We start from the raw sequence: 14,276 nt of genomic DNA on the forward strand, positions 1-14,276 counted from the left end.
TTTGCTCAGCCCTGAAAAGAGAGGGCTACTACCCACTGTCTGCAACTGCCTGACGGGAGGGGACACAGACTCTCCTCAAAGGTGCGCAGAGAGGGAGGGGAGGGAGGGGAGGCATCAGCCAGAGCTGCCACATGGGAAATTCCAGCTCTATACAGGGAAAAAAGTCTTTTTATTGTCAGGGAGGTGAAACACTGCAACAGAATCCCAGAGGGCCTGCTGGACCTCCATCCCTGGAGATACTCAAAATGTCGAGTATCTGATGACAAATCACGTCCTGTGCATGGCCCTGAGCAACCCCATCCAACAGGACCCGATTTGGGCAGCAGGATGGACCAGGTGACCTCCGGAGGCTCCCTCCCATCTACATGATTCTCTGATCTCATCTTGCTACCTTTGTTTCAGTGGTACCAAAAATCGGTGTCTCTTTGCCTCACCCCATCCTCAGCAGCAAGTGATCCAAATGTGGGAGACACAGTAATAAATATTACAACGTACATGTTAAAATTCATCACCATATATATCCATTTCTTTCTGTCACTCCTTTTTTCTATTCTTGAAAGACTAAGATATTTGCTTCTCAGTATGCACTGGGCATTTCCTCTGCTCTTCTCCTTTTTGCATCTCTCAGTGATTTAGTTGTCAACAGCACACAAAACAGGATGACTTGAGGAAATCAAGAAAACACGAGGAGGCAGACAAAAGACTACTTAGAAAAAAAAAAAAGCATGATCTCTCCTTTTTAGCAGCGAGCACCTGTAACATATTCAGCAAGGCAGTTAGTTAACAGGCAGTGCTGTGCAGGACTTCTTTGTGTACAGCATTTAGGAATCAGTTCAGGAAAGGGCTGAGGACAAGAAGCTGCTGATGCCAGTGTTTAACTGTCAGTAGAGGCTAAACAGGGGGCTGATGGGCTGTGCCATTCTGTGCAAGCCTGGCTGGCATGCTGCAATATTCATTACGCTACAGGAGCCCCAAATATACTGTACTGGTGATACAGATATGCAGGGACATGCAGGATACATTGAGACAAAACTACGTGGTGGGTATAACAAATATGGCTATTTAGAAACTGTCTAATCAGAGGACATTTTCTGGTGCCACAAAACACGTACTAGGTGGGGAAATAACCGAGGGTCCCACGCAAAGTTCTGTGGTACGTATCACATCGGCTGAACTAGTCAGTTTGATAATAATGACGTGATGTGCTCCTTGCAGCTCATAGAAGATCACGTTTAGGCAGAACTGTGCAATGATTTTGTCAAAAGAAAATAGAAGATATGCAAGCAATCTTGATTTAAGCTAACTGTTTGGCTCTCCCCAATGTTTCTGCCCACAGTACAGGCAGGAACATCCAAATATTTGTAGTGATACAACTCTGAGGCAGTATTCCTAGCAGACATCGAGCAACAGAGATCACCAAACTCATTTTTTCTGTTTAGTGGAAATAAGTAATAGCATTATTAGAAACTGACAGAGAACAAAAACTAAAGCAACTCAGCAAACCCACACAGAAACTGGCTAATTAAATAAATTCCCATTTTTCACAGCAAGGATGCTTGGAATCTCAAGATTGTAAAACATGAAACTCTCTTCCCCCATATCATTTTCCTTAAGTCAGCTCTTTTTCTTCAGTATCCCAATCAAATACAAACTACATTTTAAAAAACATCCATCTTAGAGATGAGCACAACTTAATAATGAAGCTACTGAAATCAAAGCGCAGCCCTCTTGTACTTTGTCACGTGGCTCCTGGGAGACACTGCTGGGAGAAGGGAGTCATTAAAGAAAAAGTCCTGCTCAGTGTTCAGTGCAAGATCTCAGGGTCTGGATTCACGGCTATCTTATCTGCTAATTACTAATGCACATGAAGCAAACCTTGCAATGGTAATATCAATGTGCTCACCAATGAACCTCCAAATGGCTTTATGCTGCAGATGTTGTCCACCCTGCATGTAAGCCATGGTATTACGAATGTGGTTTAAGGTTGGTGAGGTTTCCAACCAGTGTCTCTGCACTGCCAACAACCTCTTCTTCAGTTCATCTTCTCATCATGTTGTCTATGCTGTCATTATTCAATGCGATTATTACAACAGTATACCAGGAACCCACTGAAAAGGAGTACTTATGAGGGTGGAACTGTTTTACCTTTAATATTTCCTATGAAAGAATAAATGTATACGACTCCTGCCACTGCATCTTTGTTTTCAGGTTCCAAGCATTATTACCAACCCTTTTGATAAGGGAGTTATTATTATGTTTACACAACAAGAGGTGATGCTAAGGATTAATAACATATTATGTAATGTTTATTAATTTCGTACTGACAACTTATTTGCATTTATAAGCTATACCTCAGTTACAAAGATGGCACAGCTGCCCTCCACTAGTCACCACAGCCACGTTGCTTTTATCCTACAATCCCTCCACCAAAGCTCACGGTAAAGAAAAGCATGACTAATGTAAAATGCTTCACTTTGAATCGCTGTTTTATAAGTTATGGGAACGCTATAGCATCCACGATGTATTAATTGCAAAGCAGTGAACCTAACTAGTGAGTTCTCTTTCAGCAAACTGCATACCTGGTGGGGCCAAGCACCACAGCAGCAATAGGTAAGGGGTGGTCAGAAGTGGTGTGTGCCCTCCTAGACGTTTCGGCTTTCCTGGATGGGGCGGCAGGTGTGCGATGCTGGTGGATGGCTCACCTGTTAGATGAAAGCAGCTTCGGGTAGGATCGCCCCAGGAGGGGGCTGTGTTAGGGCAGCTCTCAGCACAGCTGAACGCTGGAGCGCTTGCTTTGCAAAGGCGCTGGCTGCTGCGACGAACCCTGGTGCAGTTCCCGGAAAGCGGGAACGGAGAGAGGCAGGACAGCCCAACCCAGCCCAGCTGAAGCAGAAGGTGCTGCTTGCGCTGCAGGTCAGCTCCTGTTCCCCTGCCTGACAATGGCAAATCTCTTAGTCACTTCACAGTTCTGGGAACAGAATATCGTCTTGTGAAATTACACTGCCATTTTAATGCTAGCATTATTAGCATTGTCTTCAGACAATAAAATGTTCTGTCACAGTCACCGTGGGATGACGGTAGTGAATACACACTGAGTCACCCCACATTAAATAGCACAACTGTGTGAACACGTTCTTTAGTTAAATCCACACACACACTCAAAAGTAAAAATAAGCAGATCTCCAAGGAAGAACTCACTTTCTACACAATGCAAAAGCAACCCTCGCTGCTGTGCTTCTACAAACTCAACAAACATGTGGCAAAAGGCTTAGTAAGACTACTCCTATTTTCTGATCTGGTAGTAGGCAAGTACACAAAGCCACCCCCAAAGGGTTATGTCATTAAAAATGTATGTGCCTAAACCTGGCTTTATTTGGTGACCTCCACAATGCAAGCAGAGACGGTACCCACAAGCAGGCACTCAGCAGCACGATGTTGTCACAGAGAAGTTTTGGGTTCCCCTCCTCCTCATTCAAATCTGAACAGCACCTCTCAAGAAGAAAAATCACTCAGATGTTTTCTCGCTATACGTAATAACATACCCCCCAGTTTGTTCAATCCCATTCAGAGCAGGAGATATGCAGAAGATTTCAAGTTGGAGCACGGGGAGGGTCTACTGCTCAGATGTTCACTCTTATCACAGGACTTGCTGTGCTGCCAATTCACCACGCACTGCTGATACCAATGCACATTAAAAACAAAGCAAACAACTGCTCTGTGTTCAAACTTGTCTGTGTTTCTGCCCCTTAACTAAACCGTCACTAGGAATAGAAACAGCATAAAGTACAGCTTCTGTACTTGGAAATGAAACTACAGAAGGCACAGAAGGTTAAAACGAGCACGCATTTTTTCATATTACACCTGTGAAACCATCCTCCACAGTCTTCCTCACACCAAAGCTGCACAACTACCTGAAGGCACATTATTACACTTCCTAAAACAAAACCTCCTACGTCTAACGCTTCTAACACGCAACCAGATATACTCCAACCAGGTATCGTCATTACGAAAGGATTTTGCTATCATGCACGCTCCCAATATTGGGCACTTGAACAACTGTCCTGCCTGATAAAGCATGACTTCAGTACCACATGGATTCAAAGCATGTAAATTGAGGCCAATAGAGTATACATACCACCAAACTTAAGATACCTTAATTCCCTTTCTCTAGAAGAGCCCACCTGGAGCTCCTGTCCCTGCCCTGCTTCTTGGGGGGAACTTCTCTTCCTCTCCAGTAATTCCTCATTGTCAAGAGCTAGGGAAACAAGTCCCTGGCTGCCCGGCAGTTTTAAGCTCAAGTTAGACAACATGAGTAAACAATACAGCATGCAAAAGTGTTCAAGTGTAGATCTCGCTATAGTAAAAATAATACTAATAAAAAGCCTTGTTTTTTTTCCAGGGAGGATATCTGAAGGGAACTAAGTTTCAGAGGCAAATCCCTCCCTCCCCAAAACAAGTGTCTAATGGAAAAAAAGGGATTTTCTTGCCTAACTGTGAAAAAGGCTGTAGACCACAGCTTCTTAAATATCCAGAATGTAGGAAATACCTAAAAATCTGAAGAATCATCCCCCCTCCCCCATTTGAATCCTTACACAAGTTTCTGCGATTGCCTACACAGAACAACGTTAGACAAACAGTTAGTGCACCTTAAACCATGCTTAGGGCCGTGTAGGAGCTGGACAGGAGGAGCTGGCAGCAGTTGGCCACCTCACCAGGGACCAAGGTGACAGCACGCGCTATCCTTACGAGTTGCTTTTATCCTACACCACTTTCCCCTTCTTCTCCTGGCAAGTCTCTTGTGCACCTGTGCAACGTAAGCCCCGTTATCTCTGCTGGCCCAAATAAGCATAGCACAGCGCACTGTGCTGTCCCTCCCAGCGGCTGAGTTACATACAAACTCAAAATAACGGTGTGCCATTGTCCAAAACGTACGTTGTGTGCCACAGTTTTCCTGACTGCTGGGGCTCCCTCGGGTCCGCACGGTGTGATTTATGTGGTGGGCAGAGACAACGGCTTCCCCAGTTCTGTCTTCTTCGCCCAACAGCAACCACATGCCAGGCAATGTGCCCTGTGCATGGAAATGGCCAGGAACAGCAAAGTCAGAGATGCTCAGGAAACCCCGACCTGGTAAAGAAGGATAGTGTGCTACTGTCACCAACCCCTATCCCTCTGAAAGCTTATTATACCTCGCTAAGGAAATTAACGTGACTTCAAGCCCACAGAAACTCCAGGGCAAGGAGTATGGTGCAGAGAAATTTCTAGGTCTTTGCTCCAGGGTTCCTCCTGCCCTTATATTCATTGCTCTTAACCTTATTTCCTTCCCCCAGAGGAGGCCATTGAAAGCCCTGCTGGCAGGTCATGGGTGGGCTGGCTGTCACCCTTGCATGTGGCATCCCGCTCTTTTCAGACTAGAAAACCGAGCCGGAAACGACTACTCTAGCAGTGAACAAAACTAGTGTAAATTACAAAGGGAAGCAGCATGGGGATCGAGGGTAATTTTAATACAGTATTCCTGAGCCAAACTCTTAACTGGTCTCGCATCACCACTGTGAAGGGAACAAAGTTTCTGAGAAGGGTGTTACAGCAGCCCTGCACCAAAATCACTTAAACGGCGAAGTGCAGCACGCTGACTAATGCCTAACTTGTAGTGTTACCCACTCCTGCTTATATGTAATCAAGACGCATATCGTTAATCACACTTCCTAACTGTTGGCATTTTCATTTTATGTTGCCAAGCAGGTGAATCCTTCAAACAATACTATGCAAAAACTATGTAAAAACTCAAAATTTCAGGTCAGACCACTTCCTCTCCCGCTTAACCCCAGACTTTTCAAACAAGGAGAGACGGGCAGTGCAGAGGGGCAGTCTTCCAGAAAAGCTAACTTTCAGGGACTTACAGCTTATCCTTTGTAGCTCATGGGGAAGTTTGTGCTCTAACCATGTGAAAAAATTATTAGTTATTATTACAATATGTTTCACGCTAAATATTTATGCCCTTTTCTCCTGTGCCAAAAGCTCACGTTGATACTTTAAATTTTACTGTGCAGATGTGAGCCTTGTATTTCTGCGTTGTCTTTTTTTTCTTTCTTTGTTTTTTCCCCCCTCTTCCCACAGACATGAAGGTAAGCTTTAATATTTATTCCAAAATCCAAGAACAATGAAATTTTGGTGAAAAAACATCTAAGATGACGAAATGCCCTGAGCATTAAAATATATTAAAAACACCAAATTTTTTATTTCGCACATTCAGTCCTAGAGTGATTTTTAGTAGCCTACAGAAGATTAAAGCCTTGTAAAGTCAGTTTTACAACAGAACTTGAAACAACCCCATCTATAGCCTATGAAGTGCTGTTATAATACAAACTTTAAAAGTGTCAAACTTCAGTGAATTATGAAACTCAGCACCTCCCCTCTTTTTTAGCTGTAATCTTATATGGAAAGTGGTTATCACAAAAACTGCCTGCCCTTGTGCTGTAAAGATTTTATTATTTTATTTAGTTATCTTACAGCTGTTACGAAATTGAAAGTGACAAACCATGCACTAAATCACTGATTTTGTGAACTTTTTTTAAAAGCCTGAATATCATTATGAGTTCTGGATTAAAATATGCAGATAAAAGCAAAAGGGACAAATAAGTAGGTACATCAAAAAATCAGGTTTATAAGTTTCATATTTTAAAACGTATGGGAGGCAAAAGACAGAACAAATGAAACTTAAATTGAACAACTGTTTACTGGTTTTTATTCCTCCTTCTGTTTTCTCTTAGATTTCTGTATTTGCTACAGGACTTCAGCAAAAACACATAGTATTCCGGTTTTTTGGACATGGTCTTTGGGTAAACCTGTTCATTTTCTTCTCAGTGGATCAAAATAAAATTTAACAAGTATCAATTTATACCTATTTTCCACGGTGCACAAAGGTGAACAACTACTGGTATTTCTGAAGAAATTCATGTCAGTAAATGTGCAAGACCTAAATACGTATGTGCATTTCTCTTTAAGTATACAGAAGCACAATAACTTGGGCAGGAAAACCCACCAAACTGCTAAATAAATCTATATGTACTACATTTTCACAGTGAAGGGCCAAATTACATCAATGTAGCACACTCCACCTTTTTCATGTGACACCATGCATGCACCGGAGGATAAATATATACTAGTGAAAATTTCTCTAAAAATTTTTAATCTTTTTTTACAGTATCTTACTAATCCTTATAAAATAGCTTTTTTTTTTGCACTTGAATTTATTTATCTTCTTTCATTCATTATCAGTAGCTATAGTAGAAAATGAATAATTGAGATGCCAAATGTTGCCATTAATTTCAGTATTGCGTGAGAAAAAACTTAAAACTTGAAAAGAGATCATTGGAAATACAAACATTTTTTACATCACACATACATATACACACACACAATGTGTTTATAGTATTTATTTATATATTTTACCCTGAACTCCAGAAAAATCACTGCTTTCCTCCCCAGCATACTTTTCAATTCCTGCAAAGAAGGATGAAGATCCTAAGTAAAATGTCATTGTTTGTGATGTAAAACATTTTATAAAGAGTAAACAGAATTTACCTCATGGCAGGGGAAAATAAGAATAAGTGAGAAATGTCAGAAATACTGCCAGAGATAGAAAGTGAACTCATTCATTAAAGAAGTTATTTAGCTCCTAGATTAAGATACCAAAGAATAAAATTAACAGAGGATTAGCATCCCCACAGATTACTAGGATCTGGAGCGAGCAGAACAAAATACTTCTAGACCGACTAAAACTATAGGATATCCAACGCAGCCATCAAATTTTGTGAAACTTTTCAACTTTTCCTCTGTGATGCAAATCGAATCTCCTTCCCCTCCCCAAACCTTCTCTTTCAAGGCCTTTTCTGGATCTGCTCCAGGGGAAGGGAGAAGTGCAGATGAGCTAAAACAAGTAACCCAACTTACTAAACCCACTGCAAGACTGGATGCATATGGAAATGAAATCTCCATTCCCAAGCAGATAGACTAGATATGTCAGTATGTTTTTGCCATCTCTGATATAAAAATAGGTGTCAGCAAAACCCAGTATAAATTCTTGCAAGCCCCTGCAGGAATGCTGCTGTTTTTCTCTGGACTGTTCAACCAGCACAACCACCCAGAAACTTCTCATAATCAAGGAAAAGAACCGGGGGTGGGGGGAGGAACCCCACCCCAAACCCTCACTTCTGTTGTGTTCAAAACCCCTACCAAAACAAACAAAACAAATTTTCTTATTGGTTAGACGGACCTTGCAAAAAATATTCCTGGGTCATCACCGTTGACCCAGGGTTTGTCCCCTCTCCAAGAGGGAATGACAGGATCCCTTCCCTGCGGTACTGGTGCCATCACTGGGGGTCAGGAAAGAAGTCAGGAGCATGTTGTGGCCTGGAAGTAAACCAAAACCTATCTGCTTTTAACAGCAAAAGCAAAACGAGATGTGCTTCTACAAGCTGCATCTTACTATTCCTCAAGAAAACCTCCCCGGCTTTTTCTGTTCTGTATTTTTCTGTGATCAGGCATCACGATCGGCATGTGTGGGGGCTGTTGCCAAGTGCTCCTAAAACTTGCACTCCTACACCTCGTATGTGTGTGCCCGTGCTCACGCACGCATAAAAAACAGCGGCAAACTGTGGCAGACGTGACCTGGAGGAAGCACCGAGCACAGCCGGCCACCCGTTGAATCAATTTATGCAGACTGCAAAGACGCTCTCCATCATCAGTGTGGGCAACAGCAAAACACACAATAAAAGAGGAGCTCTTTCAAAAAAAGAAAAAAAAAAAAGAAGAAATGTTTTGCCTTCAGGCAGCTCTTGATTTCTCCTCCCACCCAAAAAAGCTAATGTGTTGCTTTTGTAACTCATTATTATTGTCCATATACACAAATATAGTGATTTCATGCCTGTTCTAGAAAGTGAAACTGCTGAAATTGAACTGCTGAAACACACCCCAGCGTATGACCAAAATGCAAGCTCTTGTGCTTTGGTCAAGCTTCTCAAGTACAACTTCTCTTTTTTTGCATTTCTTTCTCTTGCTTTCTCTAGTTCCCTCCCTTTTGTTCCAGATTTCCGATGTCCAAATTTCAGTAGATTAAACTGGCAGAGATCTTGCTCCTCAATAAAAGCCCTTCTCAGTCTGCAACTGCAGCAGACAGGCTGCAGCCTGAGGATGCTGTATCAGCCACGGAGTACGGAGCATTTCAAATTTAGGTCGCCCGTGCCACTCCGATCCCAGGGACCGGCGATGGCGTGTTTTTTCCACACTTGGCTGTTTTCCTGCTGACCTGCATCTCGAACGAGACAACAGTCCCAATGCAATTTAAAGAACGAAACACAGAAGATATTTAACGCTGAAGATGTCAAGAAAGGGCTGAGGTGATCGGGAAGAAGAATTAACTTTCCCAAAGTTTGCCGCTGGAGGCTGAAGACACAAACACTAACACTGCATGAACATGCATCCTTCAGCCGGGTTCACTGCCTGCGTGACCGGGACACAACAGGGGGACCGACGGCAGGCAGAAATTGTCATCATGTGAGGAAAAGCGGAGCTGAGCCAGCAGCACACACGATAAGAGTTATCTCTGCTGGAGGCTGCTCGCTGCCGCGCCGGCACCTCGGCTCAGCGCTGACAAACGCCGGGGGGGGGTGCCGGCGCAGAAGCCGGAACTCGCTAATGATAAATACAGCGCTTCGGGCGCTGAGGCTGTCAAACCGGCAGCCTACCCACATTTCTGCAAATGAGCCAACCCAGCCGTATTCGAAAGAGTAAAACCCCTTGAGGAAGTAACTGCTTGCTGCAGGAAGGTGAGAAACGTAGCCAGGTCCCATCCTCGTGGAAGGTGAAAGGGGGAAAACCCCGACCCTCTTCCTTTGGGGGCTCTGCTATTCCCCAGAGGGCTGGGGGGCAGCAATCTCCAGCACCCAGCCTCCTGCAGCGGCTGAAGCCGTCCCAGAGCAGCGTGGCAGGGCAAGCTCCGACGGCTCCTCTGCACCCACGCCTACTCAAACTGCTTTCTAGTTGTTGGATTCAACATTTGGTGTTTTTCCCCCTGTAGTTCTTTAAAATGAAAAATAAAAAAAATAAGCATTATATGCTCAGCACAACACAGCAACTAGCATGTTTTTACAGAAGAATGGTTCCTACACGACTGCAGTATTCAACTACACAGGAATCCAGAAGGGAAAAGCTTAATGGATAGCGATACGAGGTATTTTAGCTCGCCCTGCAATTCTTATCCTACTGGTTCAAAGCTGCGTTGCTCCCCCGTGGGCGTCCCCGAGCACAGGCGGCACAGGCAATCCAAGGGAAGATGACTTGCAAGGATTTTTGCCCACTGGCTGTAGGCGTAGCCAAAGATTAACGGAGGGATCACCGGAGAAGCTAGACCTACTGAATATTCACTAGCAACTAAAGCAGCCGAGCTTGTCATCGGGCATTGCAAATGATTCACAAAGGAGAAAAGCAATTTGGATAGGTCACAGTATGAGAAGAAACTTCATTTTAAGGAGTTTTGGATAAATCCACAGATTAGTAGATGTTTTACTCGGAGGGTGATTTTCAGTTTTAGAAAAGATAGTAAGGAGATGTACCAGAAAAGATCCAACTTGGGGGGAAAAAAACACTTTATGTAAATGGAGACAGGTTACATGAAAGAGCTGAGAATGAAATTATAGATGGATGAAAACCCAGTACCATCTCTATATCATGACAACAGAAACCAGACCTGTCATAATAAGTAGAGTTCATATCGTCTAATTTAGTTAATAGGTTTTTAGAGAAACAGCAAAGTTCATTCATGAGATATAATTTTTTTCTCTGATGAGAGATTTGCAGGAGAATCAGTGCAACAGGCAGTCATCTTATAACTTTCACACATATAAAAGGCTAATAGGCAATTAGGAATTACAGACGTTAGGAAAAAGAGCTGATCCCTTCTCCAGCCCATTACCCTGCCAACTGAAGATTGTTCTCTACCATCTCTTAGCTAACGAATTGCTAGATCTAGTACTAGAGACCGTAAGTCCTACAGCCTCTTTCCAATTTCTGTAGGAGATCATTCCCTAGGTTTATACATCTCCAAAATTAATATTAAAGAAATTTTGGTTATATTTTTCTCTGTTAAACCCTGATTCTTGTTACAATCACCTATGTTGAAAATTTCTTTTGTACTTCAACTTTATTTCTTGTATTTGTGCTTTTCTTTCCCAATATCCTTCCAATAGCATTGATTTCCTCCAAGGGATAAAGCATCTGCAACTGACTGCCCATTCGAGGTGTCCACACAAGAGGAACAGAGCTTGTTGCAATGCCAACCAACATCAATAGGGATCCTCCACCAACTTCCATGGGGTCAGGATCAGGCCTTTAGAGCTACTCCCCCCTGCAATACGCTCAGCTGGGCAACTTTATACAGCCAATAGCTGTAAAGTAATATCCCCCCCATTATATTTCAGACTCTCGCTGGCATTATTCCCAAGTTTTTTCCGCCATTACCCTTTTAAAGAAGTCTCTCCATTACTTGCAATAGTTTTATTTGGGATTATCTTCTGTAAAGTTAATTACAGTTTTGCATTTTATGTTCCTGACCTCTGTAGATTCTTTTGAACTTTAAATATTTGTGCAGACTTGTATTTTCAGCTCTTCCTAATTTGAATGTGGTTTGTACAGCATCTGAATTCCCTCCATATCATCAGTTTAGTTTCGAAAGGACAAAACTAAAGTTTTATGGAGAGGCAAAGCAGGACAAGGATGCTTTCTTTTGAAGAAAGATGCAACAGTTAAATCCTGTTTTACCACACTACCCATTAGATTACTTTTGCTGAAGCAGTTTTGACTTAAAGTCCTAGAATACCGGCACAAATGAAATATAACCTATTTTGAAGAAAAAAGCCCCAACAGCCAGAATTAAAGTTATATAAGCTTAGACTGACTTCTTTAATAAAGCAATGGGAAGCAGCAACCTGAGGAGAAACAACAAGAGAAAACATCAGTAACAGACCTGTGGATCAGAGATTAGATTGCCATATTTGAGAAAAATAGAAACTTCAAGAGATGCCAACCTACTGGGAATACTAAACAACATTGCTGCTTAAAATGTAAGAAGTAGTAGAAAATAATTCTTTATAGAGTTACAGTTAAGTTATCTTTAGCACCTCAGAAATTATTTTTTTATTTGCTAGTCTAAGAACAACAGGGCCTCTGCATGCAATATGCAGGAACCTGGGGAAGAAAGAGAAATCATTTGCACTGAAGACTTGAGTTTGGATATAAGAGACACTTTCCAATAATTTTTCCATGGTAAACAATGATACAAGTCAAAGGTGATGTAGACACCCTATGGTATATTAATTCCAGTCCTGACAACAGCTCTGTTCTCTGTCTATTCCTTCGTTAGACTGCGAGAAAATACGCAACTTGTGTCACTGACACCAACAGCAAAACCCAGCCTCATCAGGCATGGCAAACGCTAATGCATAGGTAAATAAAAGCTTGGGACACAGGGAACAAAAATTGTGAATGATCAGGCCTGCAAGCCGTCTCTCTCCTGATGAGGAGCATCGCTGGGTGGATAAAGTACCACAGTAACTTCTTAGTTGTTCAGGGAAGCTAGGATAAACCAGACACAAAAACACCCTGGAGCAATGAGGATGCATGCTGCCTTTGCAGAAAAATAATAAAAAAAAAAAATTATCCAAATAACGTGCTTGCAAAAGGAGCCGGGGTCATTCTTCTATAAATCCAACCAGTCTGTACTGCACTAGTGTATAAAACCAAACCTTAAGTGCCAAACAGGACACTGGCACAGGGGCTGTGGGTAAGAGCACCCCACCTTTGTGGGAAGGGACAGCCCCAACATCCCGATGGTGATGCACCCAAATATTCCTTCCAGGTGAAGGGATGGGGAGAGGACAGGGCCGAGCTGCCCATATTGGCAGTTCACAAACTGGCCCACAAATAGCCTGCGGTGGGAGGTCTGCAGGAGGCTGTGAGCAGGCATTCGGATTTGGGGTGTGGAAAGAAACAAAACAGCCTCTGCTTTCATATTCTGCACTGCAGCACGGCAGCGGGTGGTTGCTCCTGTCAAGAGGCAGGCCTCGGCTTTTTGTTTATGCATTAGTCTCCTCAACTGCCAAGTGGGCAAATACTACACTTAAAGAAAGAAAAAAAACAACACAAAAACAAAAGAAAAAAAAAATCCCCCAAACCCCTCTGAAATCAATTAGGCTAGGGTACCTGCTCCCAGCATCGCCCTAATACTATTTCAAGCTCAGAAAACCTTGAGATACTGGTCCTCTAGCAACCACAGATGAGAAAAGCCTCTCAGGCCTCTGAAAAGTAAGAAGCAAAGGAAAGTGGAACTGGGAAAACTAAACAGGGTGCTCAGGTAGGACACAAGTTCTTCAACTAAAACGTATTCTGACAACAGTGATTTAAGTAGGTAAAAACAGATAGGCAGTAATTACTATTTTTTTTTAATCTCCAGATAATGCCAAAATGCCATTGCTGCTGTTACTGAGTTAGAAGGAGCAGAGCATGCAGAGATATGAAATCGTTCTTGCTAGGTAATGTAAACATTTATTGACTTTTGCAGGGTGAAGGGAGCGGTGGGCAGCTGAAACACAGCTGGGATGGCTCAGCAGCACATGTCGCCATGCGCTCCCCCGCGCCGCAGCGTCCGGCTGGGATGGCACGCTGCAGGGGAAGGGGGAGCACAGCCAAGCTGGAAAACACCACAGCTGCGGTCCCAGCGGCTGAGGCTCGCTCTCGCCACCGAGCACGGAAACTCAGCCAAACGTGCTTGTGTTTCACCCATACCGTTCCTCTCCCCTGCCTTCCCACTGTAAAGGGGAGACGAGGCTGGGCTCCTACCCGCTCCGTCCCCACCAGTCCTCCCTTCTGCACCACCCCCAGCATCAAAGCGCCTCTGGTAGGGGCCCATGGGTGCGCACCCCAACCTAACTCCAAGACCTGGTCTGGAGCCGATCCCAGCCTGAGACCGCTTCCTTCGGTATCATCCCAGCACTGATTGTTACCCCTCTGACCTAAAATTAGGCCATTTCGGCCCAGCAGCACATCACCATGACAGCGGACATCAAGCGGCTGGGCAGGGTCAGGCTGCTGAGAGGCGAGGCACAGCGAGGAGGACGGGTTGCTGCAGGCACCCTCTGCACTTGAATAAGGCTGCAGGAAGCCATACTCCAGGGGGAACGCGGCCTTGCCTGCCTCCTGCATGGCAGCGAGACCTTTCTCTCTCC

At 43.6% G+C, this 14,276-nt stretch overlaps 1 protein-coding gene across 8 annotated transcripts in view; it reads right to left on the reverse strand.

The window, feature by feature from the left end:
• The window catches only part of FAM110B (family with sequence similarity 110 member B), a 115,513-nt gene that overhangs the window by 26,274 nt on the left and 74,963 nt on the right, over positions 1-14,276 (reverse strand). The window contains exon 1 of one of the 8 annotated variants that reach the window (XM_076329678.1): positions 7,450-7,470. The exons of the other annotated variants lie outside the window; for them this stretch is intronic. The gene's annotated coding sequence lies outside the window, so the exon portion shown is untranslated. Of the gene's footprint in view, positions 1-7,449; positions 7,471-14,276 lie in introns of those variants that run through there. 8 annotated transcript variants of the gene reach the window in all.

Source organism: Aptenodytes patagonicus, chromosome 2 (genome assembly GCF_965638725.1).
Source record: "Aptenodytes patagonicus chromosome 2, bAptPat1.pri.cur, whole genome shotgun sequence".
NCBI lineage: Eukaryota > Metazoa > Chordata > Aves > Sphenisciformes > Spheniscidae > Aptenodytes > Aptenodytes patagonicus.